Here is a 23,374-nt window from a genome sequence, read left to right as displayed (position 1 = left end):
TAAACCAGGCTTGAGGATTACGTGTAAAAGAGCAACGTAGGTGTGGCTACTGACATATGGAAATAAACATGTAGAGCTTAGAACCATATTACTTTTAAAGGGAATTCATATCCAAATATGTTATAAACCTAAGTTTAAAATAAAAAGCGTTTATTTAGTAATGCCTGTATGAGTTGAATTGTGTCTTCGCAAGACTCATATGTCCTAACCCCCAGTACCCTAGAATGTAATCTTATTTGGAAATAGGGTCATTGCAGAGATAATGGGTAAAGATGAGGCTATACTGGAATAGAATGGACCCTTAATTCAGTATGATTTATTTTCTATAAAAAGATAAAATTTGGACAGATGAACATTTATACAGGGAAACACCATGTGAAGATGGAAGCAGAAATCTACAAGCCAAGGAATGCCAAAGATTGCCAATAAACCACCAGAGGCTAGCTGGGACAGGCATTGAACATATTCTCCCTCATCACCCTGAGAAGGAACCAGTCCTTTCAATACCTTGATTCAGACTTCCAGGTCCCAGACTGTGAGACAATACCTTTCTGTTGTTTAAGCCATCTAGTGCGGGATACTTTGTTATAGCAGCCTTAGGCAACTAATACAATGACCTATAAAACAACAAACGAACATGAAATACCAATGTCCTGCTTCCTCTTTTATCAAAATTTCATCAAGGAGCTCCAGTTAGTTCCATTAGTAGGGGGCCTCTATCACTGCTGCTCAAAAAAGTTACCACAATACTATGAATAAGTAACTATTGTTTTAATCATTCTTCTCCCTAATGACAGTAAATTTCTATTATTGTCATTCTATGACTGCCAGATTTTTTTAAACGGTGAAACAGATAATTTGTCTCTTTGGTTCACAGGTTTGCCAAGGGGCAATCTTAGGACCCGATATTCATCCTCAAAAAATCTTGGATAATTTGTTAGATGCAATAATTTGATGGGACTTCAAATTCTTCCCCCTGGAGGACAGATGAAGGTGTTTTATGTGGAGGAGAGTACGAACTCTATTTTCATGAAAAGAGGGGTAGATTTTTCAGAGATTGCTTCTGTTTTTCAATATTATTTTCTAGCCTTGCTAGGAACCACAGGATTATATTTTTCAGCTTTACTTGCAATTAGGTATAGCCTTCTGACTGCATTCAGTACAGTGAAATCTTAACAGAAGTGACACATGCTACTCCCAAGTCTGGTCCATGCAAACCATCCTTGCATGAATGTGTTTATCTTTCTCCATCCACATATTAAATGGAGAGGATTCTGAGGCTGGCAAGATCAATTGCCCCAGCTTGCCTCAGCAATCTGCTGAGGATACTGAGGAGTGTACAGAAAAAAGAGGGAAAAAGGTGGGGTCTCCGAATGACTATAGAAAGCAGAGGTTTTGTTTGTTTGTTTGTTTGTTTGTTTTTACCAGTGCACACCAGATTGTGATATAAGGACAAGTGAACTTTTGTTATATAAAGAACCTAAAGTCCCAGAGTTGTTTTTAACAAATTATAATACACTCACATCTTCCATATCTCCTTTTCCTCATGCCCATATTTTTCTACTTTTCAAGGTATCAGCTCTACTTTCACTTTTTGATCATAACTAACACTAATATTCTGTGCTGTTACCTTAATTATCTTTATTCTTTGTAATTACTGGAGTTTATTGTGAAAATTGGAAACTATATAGATTGATTTATTGAAGAAAGTTAAAATAGAGACTATATATATATATATATATATATATATATATATATATATATAAAGCAGGAATAAATTTAATAGCCGGGATTTAAGAATGTGCACATTGTTGCAAAGGCTGAAAAGAATTGTGAATGGGTCCATTGCAATGACTTCCAGAAAAATTCATAATTAGTCCACTATGGGAGTACTGACAACCCTACCACACTCTAGTGGACCTATTTATGTCTATACCAGAAACTACCATTCCACAGGCTATCACATCTGAAGATGAAAAATGAACACCCAAAGCTATGGCCCAAATTTTAGGGAATCAGACCAAGAGGTTGCTGCTACTGACACATTTTCACAAAATGCAGGGAGTATGGGAGAAAAAGGAAATTAATTGTAAAAAACAAAAACAAAAACAAAAAACATTATCTTGTTAGCCTTACTTAGGTAATGCTAACTACAAAAAGTAAACATCTGTATCTCAACGTATGACACAATATAGGTTAGTATAAGTTTTCTTTCTTGTTCCTGTAAAGAGTAGGCAGCTCTTCTTCAAAAGGTCATTTAGGGACCAAGTCTCCTTTCATCTTACATCTCCTCCATCTTAAACACATTTTCTAGGGATCCTGAAAAAAACATTTGATGCCAGTTTTACTGTTTTTCTTTTGTAGGTGGCATGCTATTTTTATATGTAAATATTTATAATCTTTTTTTGAAAGTTAGGGTTATAAATTACAAATTTATATTTTAGGTCTAAATCTTTTTTTCATTTATTACGTTAGAAATTTAGTTGAATTTTGATTTGGACACATAGATTCTCATTCAGCCTTGAAACTTATCTCATATCTAATTTATTTTTAATAAGTCCTTAGAAGGCTGCATGGAGCACAGCAAGAGAAGTAGACAAAAATACTGATGGATGATTAAGGGCTAATCAAGGCCACAGCAACTACTCAGAAAGAGTGCAGCCCTGGCATCAAAGGAAATGCAGTTGAAAGTTCCAAAGATAAGAGCAATTCTGCAAAGATCCCACAAAAGCAAATGAGGAGAGAAGGCAACTCTCTAGGACAAAACTGCTTAGACTCGCTTAGACTGCATGAATCAAGTAGGAACTTTTAACGTCCTTTGCCCTCCTTCATATGCCCTGACCCTTCCCAGAAAGGTCAGAAATTTTGGTAAGCAAGCTAAGCTAGAAGAAATAAAAGTAACAGGATGGAAAAAATAAAAATCTAACCAAAGCCCTTTTACTCATTAGCAGATTCAAAGAGGGAAATGACATATTAGTTACTAAAGAGGAACACTTAGCACTTGACAGTGACTAGGAATTGTCTTAATTTTTTGTTAGAGAGCACAAACCCACTAACTAGGTTTGAAAAGCCTGGGAAACAAAAATTAAATCACTTTATAATAACATTCCTGAAGTCTTAGTTTTTCTAAGAAGTGGTTTTAAAAATGCACTATGTATTATTGAGACATTATTCTCTGGCCATTTTATCAAATGAATTTTTAAACACCCATTGTGAACAGTTGTAAAGAGAAAGAAACAAGCAGAGATTATAAAAATTATCCCAGCTTCATTAAAAATAGGACATGAAAAACTACATAAGAACTCAACCTATAATTGTACAAAGCACTTTAAAAATCTTACTATTTCCTTTGGAAAAGATAAAAAATTTGAATGAACTAAATAATAATGTGGGTATAATAATCTGTAGCCAATTTTATAGCCACTCCCAAAATGTGTTAAGCAATGAATTAATACCAGTAGAATAAGATATTTTACTCCTGTACTTCTGGATATTTCTGTATCTTGGATGACACATACATGGCAGCAACATCAAATGGGCAAAATAGAACAGTTTGGAATAACCTAGCTAGTACATTAGATCCAAATATTCCCCAAATCAGGCAGGGTTAAAGTTTGATGGAGGCATATAATTTATCCAGAATAAAAATACAGTTCTACCTTTCAGTTTAAACATTTTATTTCATAGAGATGGTTTAGTATATCTTAAATAGGTTACAATGAAAGTGATAATGTAGATGAAAATTATTTTGTGCCTACTTTATAGTATACTTAGCCCTCACAACAGTACTATCCAATAGATATTATGTTTACTCTCATTTTTGTAATGTTAGGAAACTGAGGCTTATACAAGAAAAAATGAAAATTCTAAATTACATTCATTCCCATTGTGAGAAACAATATTTTGCTGTTTAGTGGCCTGAAAGTTCAAGCCAACTGCATTCTCTATTTCTCCAACATGGCTTAGGATTAATGGTAGATTGCTTCTTGAATGAGAAACACTAGACTCATACAATTGCAAGTTTACTTCTTCTCACCAAGCCACAGTCTTTCTTTATTGGTTACAAATCCATAGAAGCAAGCTTTATTTGCTTTAATGAGCACTCTAAGTACAGCACTAAAAAAGTCTTCTTTTACTTTAGGCTTTACTCCTCAGAGTACATCTGTACAATTGCTCGTACTTTCTATTTTCTATTAAAAGTGATACCATTTACATGGTTTTAGATTGAATGTGGGACCACCGAACAAGGAGAAAGAATAAAAAGGGGTGACGTGGAAACGAATGTTTCTTTTGTTTATTCTAATTCCCAACTTCTCTTTCTGAAATTGCATATTAAAAGGGCATACTCAGCCCTGTCATTTTTAATGTGGGCTTTCATTTTACTTTGAGCATTTTATAATTTATGATGAGACACTATAGGGGATAAACATGTAGCTTAATTTTGTTATCTCATTGGAAGTCCCGGGGAGATATGATGTAGATTATCAATAAAGAAATAAAATGTTCAGGTTAGTTTTGTGATCCAATACCTAGCATCTCTAAAACTTAGCATCCTCACAACTAACTGTACTTGACATGGAATAGCTAACTCCAAATAAATTTTCTTGAAATGCAATAATTCAGCTTTATCCTACAATCAGATTTATTAGGAGATTGTTGTTTCCATTTCCAGATCTTTGTCATTATTGCTATTATCACTTGATGTAATAATATCAAAAAGATGCTCATCTGACACCAGATCAAAGTCAGAGATTATGTTCTAGGAAAAAAATAATATAAGCAGTAATATAAGCATTTTCTACTATATATCATAGAAAAATATCAGAAACCTTAAAAATATATAATCAAATGCAGGAATTTAAGCACTAGTTATGTAATATTTTAGAGAGCACTGTAAAAATAACTAAATCATCATGAAGCATAAAAGCCACACAACCTTGACAATTTACATTATTGTAAGGCATTATATTTTAATACATAAGATGTATCTGTTAAAAATTATCATTTTTTCCAAGTACACTTTTTCCAGTGTTAAAAAGCTAAGCTAAATAGGAATACAGAGTAGATAAGGTGCCAGCCCAGGAGAGAGAGTTTTGGTATCAGTTGTCTGATTGACACAATATTAAGCAAGGCGTTTAAAGTCCCTAAGAAAAAGTTTTCTCATTTTTGAATAAGAGAATCAGATGCGTTAATTTATAATCTCTTTTGGATCCAATTTTCTATTGTTCAATTATTGTACTTCAGTATTAAATAAAAAATTATTCAATGATACTTGTTAAAGTATGGTAAGGAAGACCATATCCAGGACCATAGCAATAGGTACAGGGACCCCTGTAAAGGGTTCTTCAGTGTAGGAGGGAGATTGGACTTAATTCCAAATATAGCCTGGGCAAGCAGAGATGTATAGCCAAAGGGCAGGGTGGGTTCAGTGGATGGAATATTGCTAAAAGAAAACTTCAGGGGTGAGAGGGAATTTTGGCAAACTAACCTAACAGAATTCTTACTGAAGACAGAATAGAGTGATCAGACATCATCTGGGGGATGGTGGAGCATGAGGAACCTGTTATATATGGAAGGTAATGAGACAGGAAAGGTTTTTGCTCAACTGACTTGGCAGGTTCTTTACTAAAACTGGATTTTACAAGGAAGTGCACAGATGGGCACAGAAGTTTCAGGAGCCTAACTTAAGTTTGGCCAAGCAAATAAATGTTGCTATAAAAGTGAAAGTTAATCACAATCAAATTCTTTGTTTTTTTTTTTTTTTAAAGCTGAGTCATAAAATGTTTTACTTTTTAAATTTAAAATATTTGTTAGGCATTTCACATTGGATCGTATCCTACACTGACCTAAAATAATGTTAGGCTTTCCTAAATGAAAATACTAGCTCAGAACAGTATCTGTTTTCCTGCTTCCCAATCACTTTGCAGAAAGGCATCATAAATAGAAAAGCATCAAAATCCGCTCAAATAAATTAATGCTAGTTTTGCATTGTATTTAAATCTAAAATGCATCTCTCATTTCTCTTGCACCTTGAAGCTATACAATGTTCCTTACTAATCACAGAGTTTTGAGGGATTTTGTCCCCTCTCCTCATGAGAGCTTCCATTCCTGGCTGAGCTCACAGGGGAAAAGAAGAAAAGGAAAGAGAAGAGAAGAAAAAAAAGATAAGAAAAGAGAAAAGAAAAAAGGAGAAAGGAGAGGACAGGAGAGGGGAGGGGAGGGGAAGGGAAGGCAGGGCAGGGCAGGGCAGGGCAGGGCAGGGCAGGGAAGGGAAGGGATCTGCTTCCTTGTAATAAGCACACCAGGCAAGGCCTATTTTCCCAGGTCCTCCAGTTTCAGTGTCTTTGGTTTTAAATTAAGTACATGGTCCCTGAGTGGGTTCTTGGATGTTTTCAAATGGGAAGTTTCAGTTGTGGAAATAAATTGTCATCTCATGTCCACAAATTTGGAGGATTATCGGACCTTAATCTACATTATTATTTTCTAATCTGCATTATTAAAGATAATGCTTTCACCCACTCAGCGTCCTACCTATTCTTCATTGATTAGAACCAGGAAGGAAGGAAGGTAATTATATTACTATCCCTAAAAAGCTATAGTGTTATTATCCTGGGATATTTTAGTAAATTGGGTACTTCTAGCACTTCCACAGAAGACCTCTTTTTATGTTTTGCAGTAAGCCTCCTGTTTAATGGATTTGTATTGGATAATATTTCTCTGCTCTGAGAAGTATCACTGCAGATATGAATGTACAATGTTATGCATTAGTGGACATTTTAAACATCATCCAACATTTCAATAACTGGTAAACACAAAATATATTTTAGTTTAATTTTTCAAGCAAGATGATTTTAAACATCAGAGGAAGTGGGGCTTTTAAGAAAAGCATAATAAATTCTCCACTAGTGAAATGTGAAGTCTCCCATTCAGTACAAGGACCATTACCATGAAGGGACTGAATTATGCAGTGAAACAAGGCCCAGAGGGTGAATCATTCTATTAAGAGTGACCTCATTCCAAAAATCCATTTCTAAAATAAAAAACATTATCTTTTGAAAAACTAATTGTGAAAAAGCACCGAAAACCTTTTAAAATATTTCACAATAAAAGAGATTCAAGCCCAGCAAAATAGGAAGAGATGGTTCAATGGCCATTTTTAAAATGACAAGTAGTTTTCTTTTTTATGTAAAGTCTTTAAAGTTACTTCTGTTTTTCACTCACATTTCATATTTTCAAAAGTTTTTATGATAAACTTAGATAATGATAAACACAATAAATATCAACTAAACAGTGGGAATAAGGACATTATTCTAAAATTAAGAAACCAAGATGCAAATAAAGATTTATATCATTTATTTGTAATGTATGAATAATGGTCTCTAAGCTTCTTTATATAATGCATTCAATAAGAAAGATTTTCTGGGTATTTAGTATGGCAGAAATTTTTATTGCCTATTTAGGAGAGCCCTCAACCTTTCTATATTGCTGAAAGAAATACTTTATTTTTCCAGAAATTTATTCATTTGCCAGACTACTTAGGGAAGGGTAACCTCAAATTTAATTAAGGGGACCCTGATCAGCCTAGGCTAGTCATAATAACCACATTCTCCTTTGCCAGTGATTGACAGGGATTGCTGTGTGACCAGTCTTGGTCGATAAGATCTGAAAGAAAGTTGGTACTGAGGCTTCTGAAAAGCTATGTTTAGTGAAGATTGCTGTGAGGCGATGTTGGGATATGCCACAACCATTTTGCAAGCATGAAGAGAATCAGCCGCTAAACAAAGCCAAAACAAAAAAACGAAAAAAAACAAAAACAAACAAACAAACAAAATGCCAAAGCAGAAAGATGGACATAACATTTCTACATAAATGCAATACACAGTATCATCAACCTTCCCACCTCCCATGCCTAGGAACATTTGCATATATGAAAAAATACATATTAAATATCACTGGTGTCTGTGACTTGTGACTGAGGACATGATACCTGATAAGCTGAGAATATAGCTGGTTTTAACTCAGCAAAGAAGCAGTTGGAGATAGAGTAGCACTATGCAAGTCGTGGATCATTTAAAAATTTAATAAGAATTCAGCTAAATTCTAGAAATTCTAAAAAGTGATATTGTAATTGTTTATCAAGCAATATTAATAAGCAATTTTATTTTAATGTTCTCTGTAGAAAAATTAAAGAAGAAAAAAGTATAGTGGTCAGATTATTTCACCTTCAGTTTCAGGGAAGAGTGTAGAGACCATTGAAATCTTTGAATGTTGCTTAGTCATGCTCATTTGACAGTGTCTCAGCTAAATAAAGCTTTAGCAGAGAATTAATTATCCAATCCATTAGAGGTGCCCAGATAAATGATAGTTACAATTCAGGGTTTTAAAATTTAGACACAATTCTTGAAAAATTTCAGGAATGTTTAAATTAGGCATTATGTTTTATTCATTCATTAATTTATCCATTCTTCATCAATTTATCATTCATGCATTCAATTCATAAATATTCATTTAGGTAATACATATGTAAGTCTTAGAATATGAGGCACATTAGATATATTGGAGAGTATGAAAAATGTTTTGCTTTCTTGGAGATAATAATCTAGAGGAGAAAAAGATGTCATAATTAATCAAATAATTAACTATTTATTTTAACTGTGGGAGCCAGTAAGATAAAAGTTAGGGTTGTAAGGCAATGGATCATGAGTATCTGATCCAATGTGGAAGTTGTCTATGAGCAGTGGCTTAGCAAAGGAGATGACTATCAGTGGGGAATAGTCGGCCTCATGGGAGAAATATTCTATCAATGACATTCCGAATTGCCAGTGTATTATGATAATAAAAAGCAGATCAACTTTTAGTTGGCTTTATTATTGCTTTAAAATTTTCACATATTCCACAAATAATAGGCATCTCTTATTCCCTGCAGCATGGATGGGCTACTATTGCTCCCCTGTTCTTGGTAAACATTGTCCATAAAGTGGTAACCCCTGTCGAAAATGACATCTTCGCAAAATTTGTAACCATGCGACTCAGTGAAAAACTAGGATGCATGTCACTCATCTATCTATCCCACACCAAAGAAACTCAGTTTAAGAGCTATGAACAGATTTTAAATGTGGACATTGAGTCTATCTAATTTTCCATACTCATTTCTCTGAGTCATGTACTTCCCTACCCTGCTCCTTTGCAGGTTGATATAGGGTCACTGAAATATAATAATGGACATTAGGAGGAAACAGATACACACACACACACACACACACACACACACTTATTTACTCCATTTTGAAAACATGAAGTAGCTTCCTCCCCACACACACACGCGCACACACACAATCTTTTGAGGGGATCCTTGATATATTACATCAGAGGGATTGTCTCCTAATTGCATCAAAGGGATTTTAATTCATTCTTCTTGTATCTAATACAAGAGCCTTCTTGTATTACATAAACTTTTGTTTCTTGGATTGGTTAGTTGGTAGAAAACATCATAGCTACAGAGATGAATGACTGGTAATTATATTTTTATTAAACTCTAGAACCGGCCGGGTGCGGTGGCTCACGCCTGTAATCCCAGCACTTTGGGAGGCTGAGGAGGGCAGATCACGAGGTCAGAGATAGCGACCATCCTGGCTAACACAGTGAAACCCCGTCTCTTTTAAAAAAAGATACAAAAAGAAAAAAAATTAGCTGGGCGTGGTGGCGGGCGCCTGTAGTCCCAGCTACTCGGGAGGCTGAGGCAGGAGAATGGCGTGAACCCAGGAGGCGGAGCTTGCAGTGAGAGGAGATCGAGCCACTGCACTCCAGCCTGGGTGACTGAGTGAGACTCTGTCTAAAAAAAAAAAAATCTAGAACCAGGATTACATTCTGGAGAAGAGTTCTTAGTGGTCAGACATCTTGTTTTGCCATTCTTAACTTTGATTAAATTTTCTGTTCTTAAACTAGTGATAATTTTCTCAAATTTTAATATAAAATTTTAGTTTAAAATATTACTGCCCCTTTTGTGTATATGCAACTTTTAGATCTGCATCATTTCTATATTTTAAACTATTTTTTTTTAAAATTAGTTTTAAATTAGTTTTCAAATGTTCACAAAGTTGACAATTTAAAAATATGTAATGGCCAGTTATGCTTTTAGTCAGAAGCATGAATATAGATGCCAGAAAATGGGACGTATATTCTTTATAAGTGACATAAGAATCTAATGCTAATGTACATTAATACAAACAATTTTGAACGTTCAAATATATATGTTCAATCCAAAGGAAAAGTAAATATTTTTAATGTGAACTAGAAAATCAGTTTTGTTACATAAAACATCTGTAACTAAGCAAAGTGAATTTTTAGTTCTATTTTTGGCCTTTAATAATTAGGAGACATTTTATCAGTGCAAATAAGTCATACTATTAGTGTCAATCTCATTGTATATTTGGGAAAATGGAGTTAATTATAGAGATGTGCTAAATGGAATAGAAACATATAAGAACCCTGAGAATATTAAAATTCCTTTAAATGTTAGGCACCTGTTTTAACATACATGTTTTCAAAAACTCCTGTGGTTTATTATTGGGAAAGGACATTTAAACACCAAACCACATTTAGATATATTTTACGTCTTAAATAAAAGTTTTAAATCTTTGAGTCTTAAGTATTTGCTAATAATTTTATTTCTTATCTAGTAACTGAATGCATCGTCTTCGAAATCAGTGTTTCCCAACCTTAGCACTCCTGACGTTTTGAGGGGAATGATTCTTGGTTGTGGGGAGCTGTCCTCTGCATTATAAGATATTTAGCAGCTTCCCTGGACTCTGTCCCCAGATGCCAGTAGCACTGCCCCTCCCCAAATATGACCCAAAAATACATCTCCAGACCTTGCCAAGTGTACTCTGGGGAGGAGAACCACATTTGCTTGAAAACCACTTCTCCAAACACTGGGGAAAAATAAGACAGGCGACCCTAAAATACTTGCTGTAACAAGAAAATAACTCCAAGCCTCACGTATAAACAAGAGTCAGGAGTAACATTTCAGTAAATTATTTAATTTTTGTTTTTCAGGTAATGTGTGAGTCTCCATGATGATTATGATAAAAGAAAACCAAGCAAAATATTTTAAAATGCTGAGATGAGAAGGCCCCTAAGGAGTGTTCTAACTTAGAGCCTGAGGGCAGGATAATTTATAGGGTTCTAGCAGAAGGTTCAAAGTTCACCCAAAATTCAGATTGTTCAATGAATGGTACTTACAATATAATTCATCTATTCCCCCAGACAAGTTCACCCTGGTTTGGAAAGCAGGGGTATTATCTTGTAAGTACCATTCATTGAACAATCTGAATTTTGTTCAGGTGAGTGGCAAGCCACAATTGGGGACTAAATATCATGTGCAAAGTTGGAAGGTGAGGATAGAAAAGAATAGCTGCAGGAAACAAGAACATAAGAGGGCCTTAGTTAAAAGATCTCAATCTTTCATTGTACTGTCTTTCTGGGTCTCTCCCACATGTACTTAATAATGTGCAATAGTTTAATCCCCAGATAGCTCTCATGACTCTTCGTGGCAGTAAGTTGCAGGTTTTGGTTCTCTATCCATAAAATTGATAGTTTTTCTCTGAGCCCTACAATCTCTGCGTATTTGATTCCCTCACATACAATTGACAGATATGCTAAATACGGAGTAGAGCTTGTTGCAAAGGAATTAGGCTTTTAACTGTATTATAATGTCAATGTGTTATTGAGATTTACCGCAGACAAAGATAGAATTAAGTTTTCATTTTATTAAAATTTTATAGTATCTATGACAAGAGAAACTACGTTTTTATGGTCCACAGCATTTCACATCACTAGCATGTTTTGCAAAGGAATGAGTGAAATGAATGAATATATCAGAGTGCCGGTCTATTTGCCACGTTTTCCTACTTTGGTCCACAGAATTTTGGCTCTCAATTCCAGATAAAGTAAAATTAGCCAAGTTGTAAGTATTAAGATAGACAGACACACACCCCCACATGCATAGAAGATAGAAGTACACACACACAGTAACTGAAAGCTTTTTAAACCTAGAATTTTATCAAGCTGACAAAAAGAATTGTTAAGAATAACTATAGTCTCATGCTACAAGGACTATATATTATTTATTATCCAAGCCGTAGTAAGTTGAGAGAGATTTGATGTTGATACTAGTATACTTTTAGGCAATGTAATCTGATTACTTTGATAACAGATTCATGACTCAACCATTTGTTAACTCTTTTTTTTCTTTGAGAGTGCTTCCATTTTTTAAATTAGAGATTCAATATTCTATCATAAGATTATTTAAAGAATCAAATAAAATCTTGAAGGTAAAATACTTCACTGCTTGATGTAGTGCTAATATTCACTCAAATATTAACAAATGTTTCATAAGTGTTGGACCTGTTAAGACTTTACTGTCCATCCTGAGAAACTGAAAACCATGCTGCCAACACTTAATTATCATCAAAATTTCATTTTTCTTCTTTCAAATTCTTTGATGCTTTTCTGTAAGCCCCATAATGCTCTTACTCATTATGTCTGGACTTTTGTTTTTATTCTCCCCATTTGGGGGCTCTTATTGCAATGTTCTTAGTGTGTGGAACCTTAAATGCTAGTTGGCTGGTTAATTTAACAACTAAAACTTTATATTTTGATTTTCATGGAAGGCTTTGCATTATCCAAATTGTGTATTAAAACCTTTGTTGTCTTCCTGGATGGCCAATCTGTGAAACACTTGAACAATGCTGTGTTACTTGCTATCTTTAACCTTGTCTTCAACTTCTCTGGCACCCAGCTGAGCATCTCCAGTACAATATCATCAATACCTGCTCTGACAGAAGGTCAGGGTGTTGTTCAGGCATTTCATCCTTTCAATTACATGGCTGTAGGAAAATGTCCCAAGACCTTCAATGTCAACCTAACTGTAGTAAAGAAAACTCATCACCTTTCCTGCATTATTATTTTACCCATGTCTCTGAATAAAGGCAAAAATGTAGAAGCCATTACATAACTTACTACAGTTCTTTGTATGCAAATAGATTGATTTATAAATGCAGCAGGACTCCATGTGATCATGAAGAATAGTACTGACGAGGTTCATGAAGACCAATCAATTTTAGGGGGCCTAGAGAGCTAGATTTGGTATGTTTTATGGAGAGAAAAAAATTGACCATATTGTCAAAGATTTAAATCAAAAAGTAGTGGAATCATGGAAATTGTAACACAAACACCACACACAAGCATCAAACCAATTTTAAAATGCCTCTTTGTATGTTATATTGATTTTTCATTATTTTGACCTTAAACCTACTTGGTTGTGATACTAATTTTCTACTCAATCTTTGTTTAGATCCCACTGGGATAGTGATATACTGTGATTACTCAGAAAGGCAGAGAAAGAGGAGATTAAGACTCCCTGCTAATGAGAACAAGGGAAGGAAAGAGAAGTGTGCCAATCTAAGCGTTCTGCTTGTAACTTGAGCTGCCAGACAGGAGGAAATAACTAATGTTTCATCAAAAATTTCTTTTTGATGCAAAAAAGAGTCTAAAAATAAACATAAAGCAAAGCACACAGATTAGATTGACTACAAGGAAGTAGCATACATTTATTGTACTACATTTTAATAATATTACAAATGTAAAATTATCTTCAGATTATTATTCTATGTAACTATAAACCACATTATTTTCTAAAGAATTTAATTATTTTGTAAGAATCTAAATATGACACATTTCAGGTACATATGTACTAGCTTCACTTTAAATGTGCTATTTTATTTATTATAGTATATATAACCATAAATGGCAAGTTAATTATAATATAGAAGTATTTGTATTTATACATGAAAAAGTAAAATAATTACAAATAATCCGTTAATACCCTATTCTTATAGTATGAGGTTTATAAGTAATGAAAATAAGCAATATCAGAATGTTACAACTTCTGAAATATGTATGTGCATATATATTTCTATATCATCACTTCATAATTTTTATAAATACTTATTTTTGTATAAACTTTTAACTTTCATTTATTTTCTTTAATCTTCCCTAAAGTGTCTCTAATATGATGCAATGTAAGTAGTTGAATTTTAAAAACGAGTTTTACTATAAGGATTATAGACACTTTTAAATCTTGCAACTATTCAGATATAACCAGAAAACATATTTTTAAATGTCAATTATATTGTGTAATTTTATATTCCATTTGGCTCCCCATGTTGAAATGGATAGTCTGTGAATATTAATTAAATCCGAATGTTCAAATATACTACTCAGTTTTCATTTTCTCTCAAAATTGAGTTTTCTTCTGTGGTAATCTGATTTTTGAGAAAAATTTAAATTGCTTTAGCCACTCTCTTTGAATGGGTTACTAAGTTAATAGACATGAACAGGATTTGAGTTGCACTGGACACAAAGAACCAAAGAGTATACTCTGAGGATGTATTAACCATATACGTTTAAGTGGACCAAACAATGCCTGGAGCTTTCTGCTTGTGAAGCAGTCTGGTGTAGTTGCTTAGTTTGGGAACTATGAAATCTGATGGATTTAGATTGGGAAGCATACTGTTGCTTCCTAGATATATGAATGTGGTCAAATTACTTAATTTCTCTAAGCCTTAGATTCTTTATCTGTATCAGTGCTAAAAATGCCTCTTTGCTTTATAGGGAAGTTGTTGGATTGCTATAAGAAAATGAATATACTTCACTTAATTGCTTTATACGCATTTATCATGATGACGTTATAGTATTATTATGTTTGAGTATCCTATTTATCCTCTTTTGGAAGGAAATAAAATGAAACAGGGGCAAAAGCTCTCTGGTTGAAGTTGGCACTGATTAGAGTGAAATAGTTCAGAGGCAGAAGAAAAGTAAAATGAAGAGAATTCTGCTTCTCTGAAATTGGTATTTATCAATGAAAATGGCATCCTATTTTGAACAGGATTTTGACACCATCTGGAAATGTTATATGTGTTGGTAATTATGGCATCATGGACTTTTAGGACTGGTTAAATACTATGTGCATAACTCTCTTCATAATAATGTTCTCCTTAAAAAGTCTCTGACATTCTTTATAAATTGTCTGTCACTTAGAGTAGTGACATGCTTTCTAGTATAAATTTCTGAATCAGAGGCTATCTATAAATCCACATATAAAACAGCAATTGTGCATGAATTTTGAAAAAGAAAAACTACATTTTATAAAAATCAAAGACAGACTTTAGTATTAGGACTGCTTGTACCCCTTCAAATATATTTATTGAATCATTGAATTGACATTTTCAGTTAATTTGAAAATGGTGAAAGGATTTTTATTTGTGATACATTTCAAACTGCAGTAAAACAAGTTGAGGCCTATAAATACACTCATTTAGACATGTTAGTATTTTTCTCATACTTGCTGTAGATATTGTATAGATATTGTATTTTTGGTAAAGTAAGAAAATCATACAGATGTATTTAAATCTCTTATCCACTTCTAACGTCTCAGAAGTCATCATTATCTTAAAGCTGATGTCTATACTTTCTGTTCCTTTTAAATTATTTACTTAATCTCATATTTTATTATTTGGGGTATTTTGATACTAAATAAAGTTTATTTTAATTTATATATCTTTTGTAACAATCTTAGTTTATGCAACATTATTCTTTCCAGATTTATCCATGTTGATAGATAGTTGATCAAGTTTCTTCCACTTCAACAGCTCTAAATTAGTCCGTTGTTTAAATTAATCACAACTTTGTATCCATTCCTATATTGGTGGGCCTTTGCATTGTTTCTAATTTTTTATATTGTCACCAATTCTTCAGTGAATATCCTTTCTTCATGGTCAAAAATTTCTCTAGGGAATATATACTTTATTATGTATGTATAATAAAAACATATATGTGTATATATAAACACACACACATACATACACACATATATTTTTAATATATGTGGGCAGAATTGCTTGTTAACTATAATATTTTCAACTTAACAATAATTTCCACATTTCTCTTCTAAGTGATTGTACAAATTCACATGCCCATGCGCATAAAAGTTTCTTTTTCTCCATAGTCCATTCACACTTTTAATCTGCTGCTTTTGACTGTGTTGTTGTGCCTACAAAAATTTAGGCTGGTCCCTTAGTCACTGTTTTCCAGTTTTCTCATCTGTAAAATTTGTATATTCTTAGCTGGAGGAATCACCTATAAGGAAAATAATAATCTAAATTCAAATGTCTTTAACTTTCTCATTTAATATTGAGAGAAAAATTAATTGAAAAATAAATATCAAAATTATATTTTGAATTATCTATATATCTACAAGGCACTTCCGAGATATATTGGATTACTGCATACTGAACCAGTCAATTAATAACATTTAATGAGCTCTTTATTTTGGTTCGCAAATTTTGGTGCTGTATGTGAGTACAGAAAATGTCAAAGTCCTTGCTCTTCATGTAGTCTAGCTAGTCTAGTACCTTCAATATAGCAGAGTTCTGATAGTGTGTGTGGAAAGAATGGAAAGCGAGTCTTTACCTACTAATAGCTTAGAATCTAACATGCATAGAAAGAAAATAATTCTGTATTAATTTTAGAAAATTAAAATTAGGAAATTAAATATTATATGTTCAATTCATGGTTTTACTACATTCTTAGACAAGTTTCTTAACCTCTCTGTGCTTAATTTTTTTATCTGTAAATTGTGGATGATTATATTACCCGCCTGACATACTGTGGTAAAAACTAAATGAGTTAATACCTGGGAATTATTGACAATAGGATCTCATACATAGTACCATAAAATATTTGATGTTATTATAGCATTTAAACAAAATATTGACTGTCTTAAGATATTACTCTACTATTTCTAAGTTTAATAGCTCTTTCATCTTTAGCTTTACTGTAGTCCATCTATCCAATAGATCTTTTGAAAATGTAACTGCAACAACTAGTGACCACCCACCCTGCCCACCCATAGAAAAATTGATTAAAACCTCTTATTTCTTCCCATTATGCCTTGAAGAGAAATTCAGACTCCTTACTGTGATCTACAAAGTCCTCTGTGGCCAGAGGTCTGACAATCTTCCCAAACTCATCTCTTCCTCAGTCTGTGGCTCAGAGGTTTCAGAAGCTCTTTTGTATTCATTAACCATGCCAGCGCCTTTCAGGCCTCTAAGCCCATGCACTGGCTATTCCCTCTGCTTTTCCCTAGACCTACACTTGATTTGCTTTCTTATTAGGTTGATGCAAAAGTAATTGTGGAACCATTACAATCAACATGTTTTTGCCACAAGAAATAAGTTTGTTTATTCCTGTAGCGTAAAAATCTATGCCTCGTGATTTAATGAACTCTTAGAAAGCATTTTCTGCATCCTGCTGGTTGTGGAAGTGTTTTCCCTACAAAAAGTTGTTGAGATGGTGGAAGAAGTGGTGATCTGTTGGCGAGAAGTCAGGTGAATATGGCGGATGAGGCAAAATTTCATAGCCCAATTCATTCAACTTTTAAAGCTTGGTTGTGCTACATGCCTTCGAGTGTTGTCATGGAGAAGAATTGGGCCCTTTCTGTTGACCAATGCCAGCTGTTTTCGGTGCATCTCATCGATTTGCTGAGCATACTTCTCAGATATAATGGTTTCGCTGGGATTCAGAAAGCTGTAGTGGATCAGACCAGTAGGAGACCACCAAACAGTGACCATGACCTTTTTTTGGTTTGGCTTTGGTAAGTGCCTTGGCTTTTATAAGTGCTTTTGGAGCTGCTTCTTGGTCCAACCACTGGTCGTCTCTGGTTGTCGTATAAAATCCACTTTCTGTTGCAAGTCACAATCCCATCGAGAAATGGTTCGTTTTTGTTCCGTAGAATAAGAGAAGATGACGCTTCAAAATGATGATTTGTTTTTTCACTCAGCTCATGAGGCACCCACTTATCAAGCTTTTTCAGCTTTTCAATTTGCTTCAAATGCTAAACGACTGTAGAATGGTTGACACCGAGTTCTTCAGCAACTTCTTCTGTATTTGTCAGAGCATTCGCTTTAATGATTGCTCACAATTGGTCATTGTCAACTTCTGATAACTGGCCACTACACTCCTCATCCTCAAGGCTCTTGTCTCCTTTGCAAAACTTCTTGAATCATCACTGCACTGTATGTTCATTAGTAGTTCCTGGGCCAAATGCGTTGTTGATGTGCAAGTTGTCTCCTCTGCTTTACGACTCATATTGAACTCAAATAAGAAAATCACTCAAATTTGCTTTTTGTCTAACATGATTTCCATAGTCTAAAACAAATATAAAATAAACAGCAAGTAATAAGTAATTAACAAAAAAAGCAAGAAATGCACATTAAAATAATGTATAACATAACCACATTTTTAAAAGAAAGTATTCCAATATCAAATGGCAAATTTCAACAATGCAAAAACTGCAATTATGTTTCCCCTAACCTAATACTATCTTGTGGATGCAACTCAAGTGCTGCCTTTGTATAAGGTCTTCCACTAACCAACATATTTAAAGTTCTCCTCTCCTGCATTTGACAGTTACCATCAATGTATAGTTTGTTAATATAAACGTATTTTAGTATATAATATATTAATCAATTCTATCATATATATATACATATATGCATTTAGTTATAAATAAAATATTTAGACCCAGAAAACTATAGAAGAGGTATTCAAGTTTAAATGATAACTAATAAGCTTGAATTCTACTTCAATAGGCCTAGGAGTAAATTAAGTCTGTATAAAATTTTTAAAAAACAGTATACAGAATAACCATACCTGAAGCATACTACATCATCTACTGAAGAACTGCTTCAATAATATTTAATATTCCATACAACATACTTATAGAAGGTTGACTAACTAAAAGAAAGAAAAAACAATGAAACCTGAAACCTTTCCACTTTAACAATATTCTTAGTTGCTTTATAAAATAATCTTGAATATATTGCCAGTATATTATTTAATGTCATTCATTTAAAATTCAATGGATTTAGTATTAATTTAAATATAAAATGTAAAAAATTTATTGCAGATAAATGTGAGTAATCAATTCTACTTATAAAATTAAATAAGGGAAGATTCATTTATTTTCTCACCATGTCTCTATTAGTCTGGGAGACTCCTATCATACTCATACTCATAGGGTGTGTTATCACCCTATCACAAGTATACATGAGTCAATACCTCTTCCATTTATTTTAAATAGATTCTGTTAGCTTAAAAATTTTATTTTGTAAATTAGATTATAAATTATGCAGAGATTGGAGCACATTTTTGAAGGAAAAATACAAGGTTTCAAAGAAGTGCCTAAAAATACAGAGTTTCTAAGAAGTGTTGACTGGTATGGTCATGGAGAGAACTTTTTCTGAGGAGAAGATACGTGAAATAATTGAAAAAGAATATGTAGGATCTGAATGGGTGATGAGGAAGTGAGATCCTGTGTCACTTTCAGGGAATTAGTTGAAGTAGAATTAATCAAGACATGTTTGTGGAATCATGAAGAGAACTATATGTAATATAAAAAGTGTTGAGTTAAATAAATTTGGCAGTCTATGTACAGATCTATTTCCTCCTACATCTTCAGTTATGTTACTCTACAATTCGCAATCATGACTCTTCAGTATCTTGAAATTCTCAGCAATCAAAGAAAGATTAAATAACTTCTAGTGAATTGCACTTTTAAAGTATACCATTATACTTGGAATAGATTTTTCATCATAGAAAGTTTTCAAAGACCATTATTCAAAATTTATTTGAGAAGATTATACAAATAATTCAATCTACAGGTAACCAATATTTTGTTGTTGTTTGGAAGCATTTTATTCAACTATAACGTCATAAGTAAAAGAGTTAAAAAATAAAAAATGCAAGTCCTAGGTAGTAGATAATAAGTTATTTTATTTATTTATTTATTTACTTTTGAGACAGAGTCTTGCTCTGTCACCCAGGCAGGAGTGCATGGCACGATCTTGGCTCACTGAAGCTTCTGCCTCCTGAGTTCAAGCAATTCTCCTCATCAGCCTCCTGAGTAGCTGGGACTACAGGAGCGTGCCACCATGCTGAGTTAACTTTTTTTTTTTTTTTGTATTTTTAGTAGAGATGGTGTTTTACCATGTTGGTCAGGCTGGTCTCAAACTCCTGACCTCAAGTGATTTGCCTGCCTCCCAGAGTACTGGGATTATAGTCACGTGCCACCATGTATGACCAAGGTGATTCATTAAACATTTCTAATTTTAAAATTTGTGAATAATCAAAACTCATTTTCAAATGTAAAAATATTTTCTTAATTTCAAAGGCAACAACTTTAGTTGTATTCTAACTTTGGTGAGAGTTTTACATATTATCTTAGAAGGTGTTTAATTTTTAAATATACTTACCTTTCAATAGGGTCAAAATATTAAAATTATTGAAAAAGATACATATTCCATCTGTACCTGGCATAGAAATAGTTGTGTTAACACTTCGTTAAAATTTAAGTTTCTTAAAATATAGGCAGCTGTGCCTATTTAGCAGTAGGGATTCCATTGGATCTCTATATGACATTCATGTTTCTGACAATTTGAGATTGGCAAAAATTTCAAACAGCTCAATAACAACAAAAAACAAATAAAATAAGCCCATTAAAAAGTAAGCACAGGACATAAACAAACATTTTGCAAAAGAAGACATACAAATGACCAACAAGCATATGAAAAAAATGTGAGACATCACCAATCAACAGAGAAATGCAAATTAGAATCATAATGAGATACCATATTACACTAGTCAGAATGGGTGTTATTTAAAATGTCAAAAAAATGACAGATGTTGGCCAGGGTATGGAGCAAAGGAAGTGCTTACACACTGTTGATGAGAATGTAAATTAGCACAGCCTCTATGGAAAACAGTATGGATGTTTCTCAGAGAACAAAAAATAAATCTACTATTTGATCCAGCAATCCCACTACTGGGTAACTACCCAAAAGATAATAAATCAGTATATCAAAAAGGTGCCTCATTCATATGTTTATCACAGCACTATTCACAATAGCCAATATATGGAATTAACATAAGTGTCCATCAATGAATAATTGGATACAGAAAATGTGGTGTACAAACACACACACACACACACACACAATAGAATACTGATCAGATCTAAAAAGAGTAAAAGCATGTGTTTTGCAGCCACATGGATGGAACTGGAGGTCACTATCTTAAGAGAAATAACTCAGAAGCATAAAGTCAAATACCTCATGTTCTCACATGTAAGTGGAAGCAAAATAAGTATACACGTGGACATAGAGAGGGATAATAGACACTGGAGACTCAGAAGAGTGGGAGGGTAGGAGGGAGCCAAGGGTGAAAAATTACATAATGGGTACAATGTACACTATTCAGGTAATGGCTACACTGACAGCCCAGACTTCCTCTAATATGTCCATGCAACGAAACTTCACTTGTACTCCCTAAATCTATAAAAATTTTTAAAAATTAAAAAATAGATAAAGCACCCATATATACAAATAAGTTCTATGTGAGCCTTTAATATAAACATACAGGTTGTGTGGTCTGTTCAAAAGTCTATTAGGTCATAATAATGAAGACTGTAAGATTTTCAGTTTTTTTTGTTTTTTGTTTTTTGTTTTTTACATCTCACAGATTCCAATAGCACAACAAATGAATAAAATATTCATATGCTAATTTTTAGTTTGATTTGAGGCTTTTGACATTTCTGTAGCTTTTTTTTTTCCAATTTAAGATATATTTGTTGGCTGGGAGCAGTGTCTAACACCCGTAATCCTAGCACTTTAGGAGGCCAAAGCAGGCGGATCACTTGAGGTTAGGAGTTCAAGACCAGCTTGGCCAACATGGTAAAACCCCATCTCTACTAAAAATACATACACACACACACACACACACACAAAATTAGCCGGATGTGGTGGCAGACACCTGTAATCCCAGCTACTTGGGAGGCTGAGGCAGGAGAATTGCTTGAACCTAGGAGGCGGATGTTGCAGTGAGCCAAGTGCACTCCATTCTGGGTGACAGAACAAGACTCTGTCTCAAAAAAAAAAAAAAGATATATTTGTTTTCTTCAAAGGCATTCTTTATACCTATATATATATATAAGAAATTAAGCATATTCATATAAAATCATGATATGGTAAGATAAACTATATGTTCCTTTACATTATGTGAACCAAATGTGGATATAGTATTCAATATAATAATTCACTTACAATGAAGATTTACAATAAACCTCTAAATAGCTATAGGTCTTTTTCCAAAGAAACAAGGCCCGTATAGTACATTGTATGTATACTGATAAATTTATAATTCCCAGAGGGTCCATGATTTTATTCATAATTTGTTATGACTATGATATCGAATGGCTGTCAAATATCAAATGGGATGCTTGGGAAATTGGAAACCATTCCTTTCAGACTTCATAATTTCTGAGCTTTATTTTAAAGACAATTAATACCCCAGTTCTTTGAGTTTATGGTATATTAAGTTTTAATTTACTTAAAAGTAAAGTAACAAGAAAGGGAAACATTTATTTTAATTACAAAAGAGCTAAATTATATTTGTATTCCTTTTCTACCATTTTAAGGCCAAAAGAATCTTTCATGGGGAAAATATTCAAATTACCAGAATATAACATATTTTGTTTATAGCTGTAAATAAAATATCAACTACAAGCAAACTACATTTTAAACATTAATTAAAAATCTCAGACTTACAGAGGATGGCAGGAAAAGCTTTATGTTAATATAGCTCTTTTAATTCAATCTGACTGACTTAATTATACTGCTATACTGAGTTGAAATAGACATTTTTATTCTTTTGATAATTTTAAAATATGCAAAACTTACTATTCTTTTCTGAAATAATGGTGCAATCCACAGATTACTGACATAATATGTAAAAATGCAGAATGATGGTCCAATTTGTTTGCTAAATTCAACTATATATTTCATTTATATTTATGAACAATTTTCTCTGTGCTCTAAATTAAGAACTATCTGTGGTCCAGAAAAGGTCTATGCTAAGACAAGGAATGAAGAATAGCATTGTTTGCACACAATAATTACTTTTTCAAATTTGGTCAAGATTTTGTTTATTTTCATTTTGTTTATATTCATTTGTTGGCCATGTTGAAAAGATCTACACAGACAGATATTTGATCTTAGTTTGGACCTTATATGGGTCTACCAAGCATTTAAAGTTGTGTTGTTGTTTTTTTTTTTAATCTTTCCTTACTTTTCCAAAATCAGAGTTTGTTATTTGCTCACCAATTATACTCTTTTTTTAAATATAACTCTTGTTTCAGAGACAAAATACCCAAGATATTCTAGACTGCTCCAAACTTACACATCAATTATGTAATGTATGA

This window comes from Pan paniscus, chromosome 3 (genome assembly GCF_029289425.2).
Source record: "Pan paniscus chromosome 3, NHGRI_mPanPan1-v2.0_pri, whole genome shotgun sequence".
In the NCBI taxonomy this organism is placed as follows: Eukaryota; Metazoa; Chordata; class Mammalia; order Primates; family Hominidae; genus Pan; species Pan paniscus.
This window is presented reverse-complemented; position numbering follows the sequence as displayed.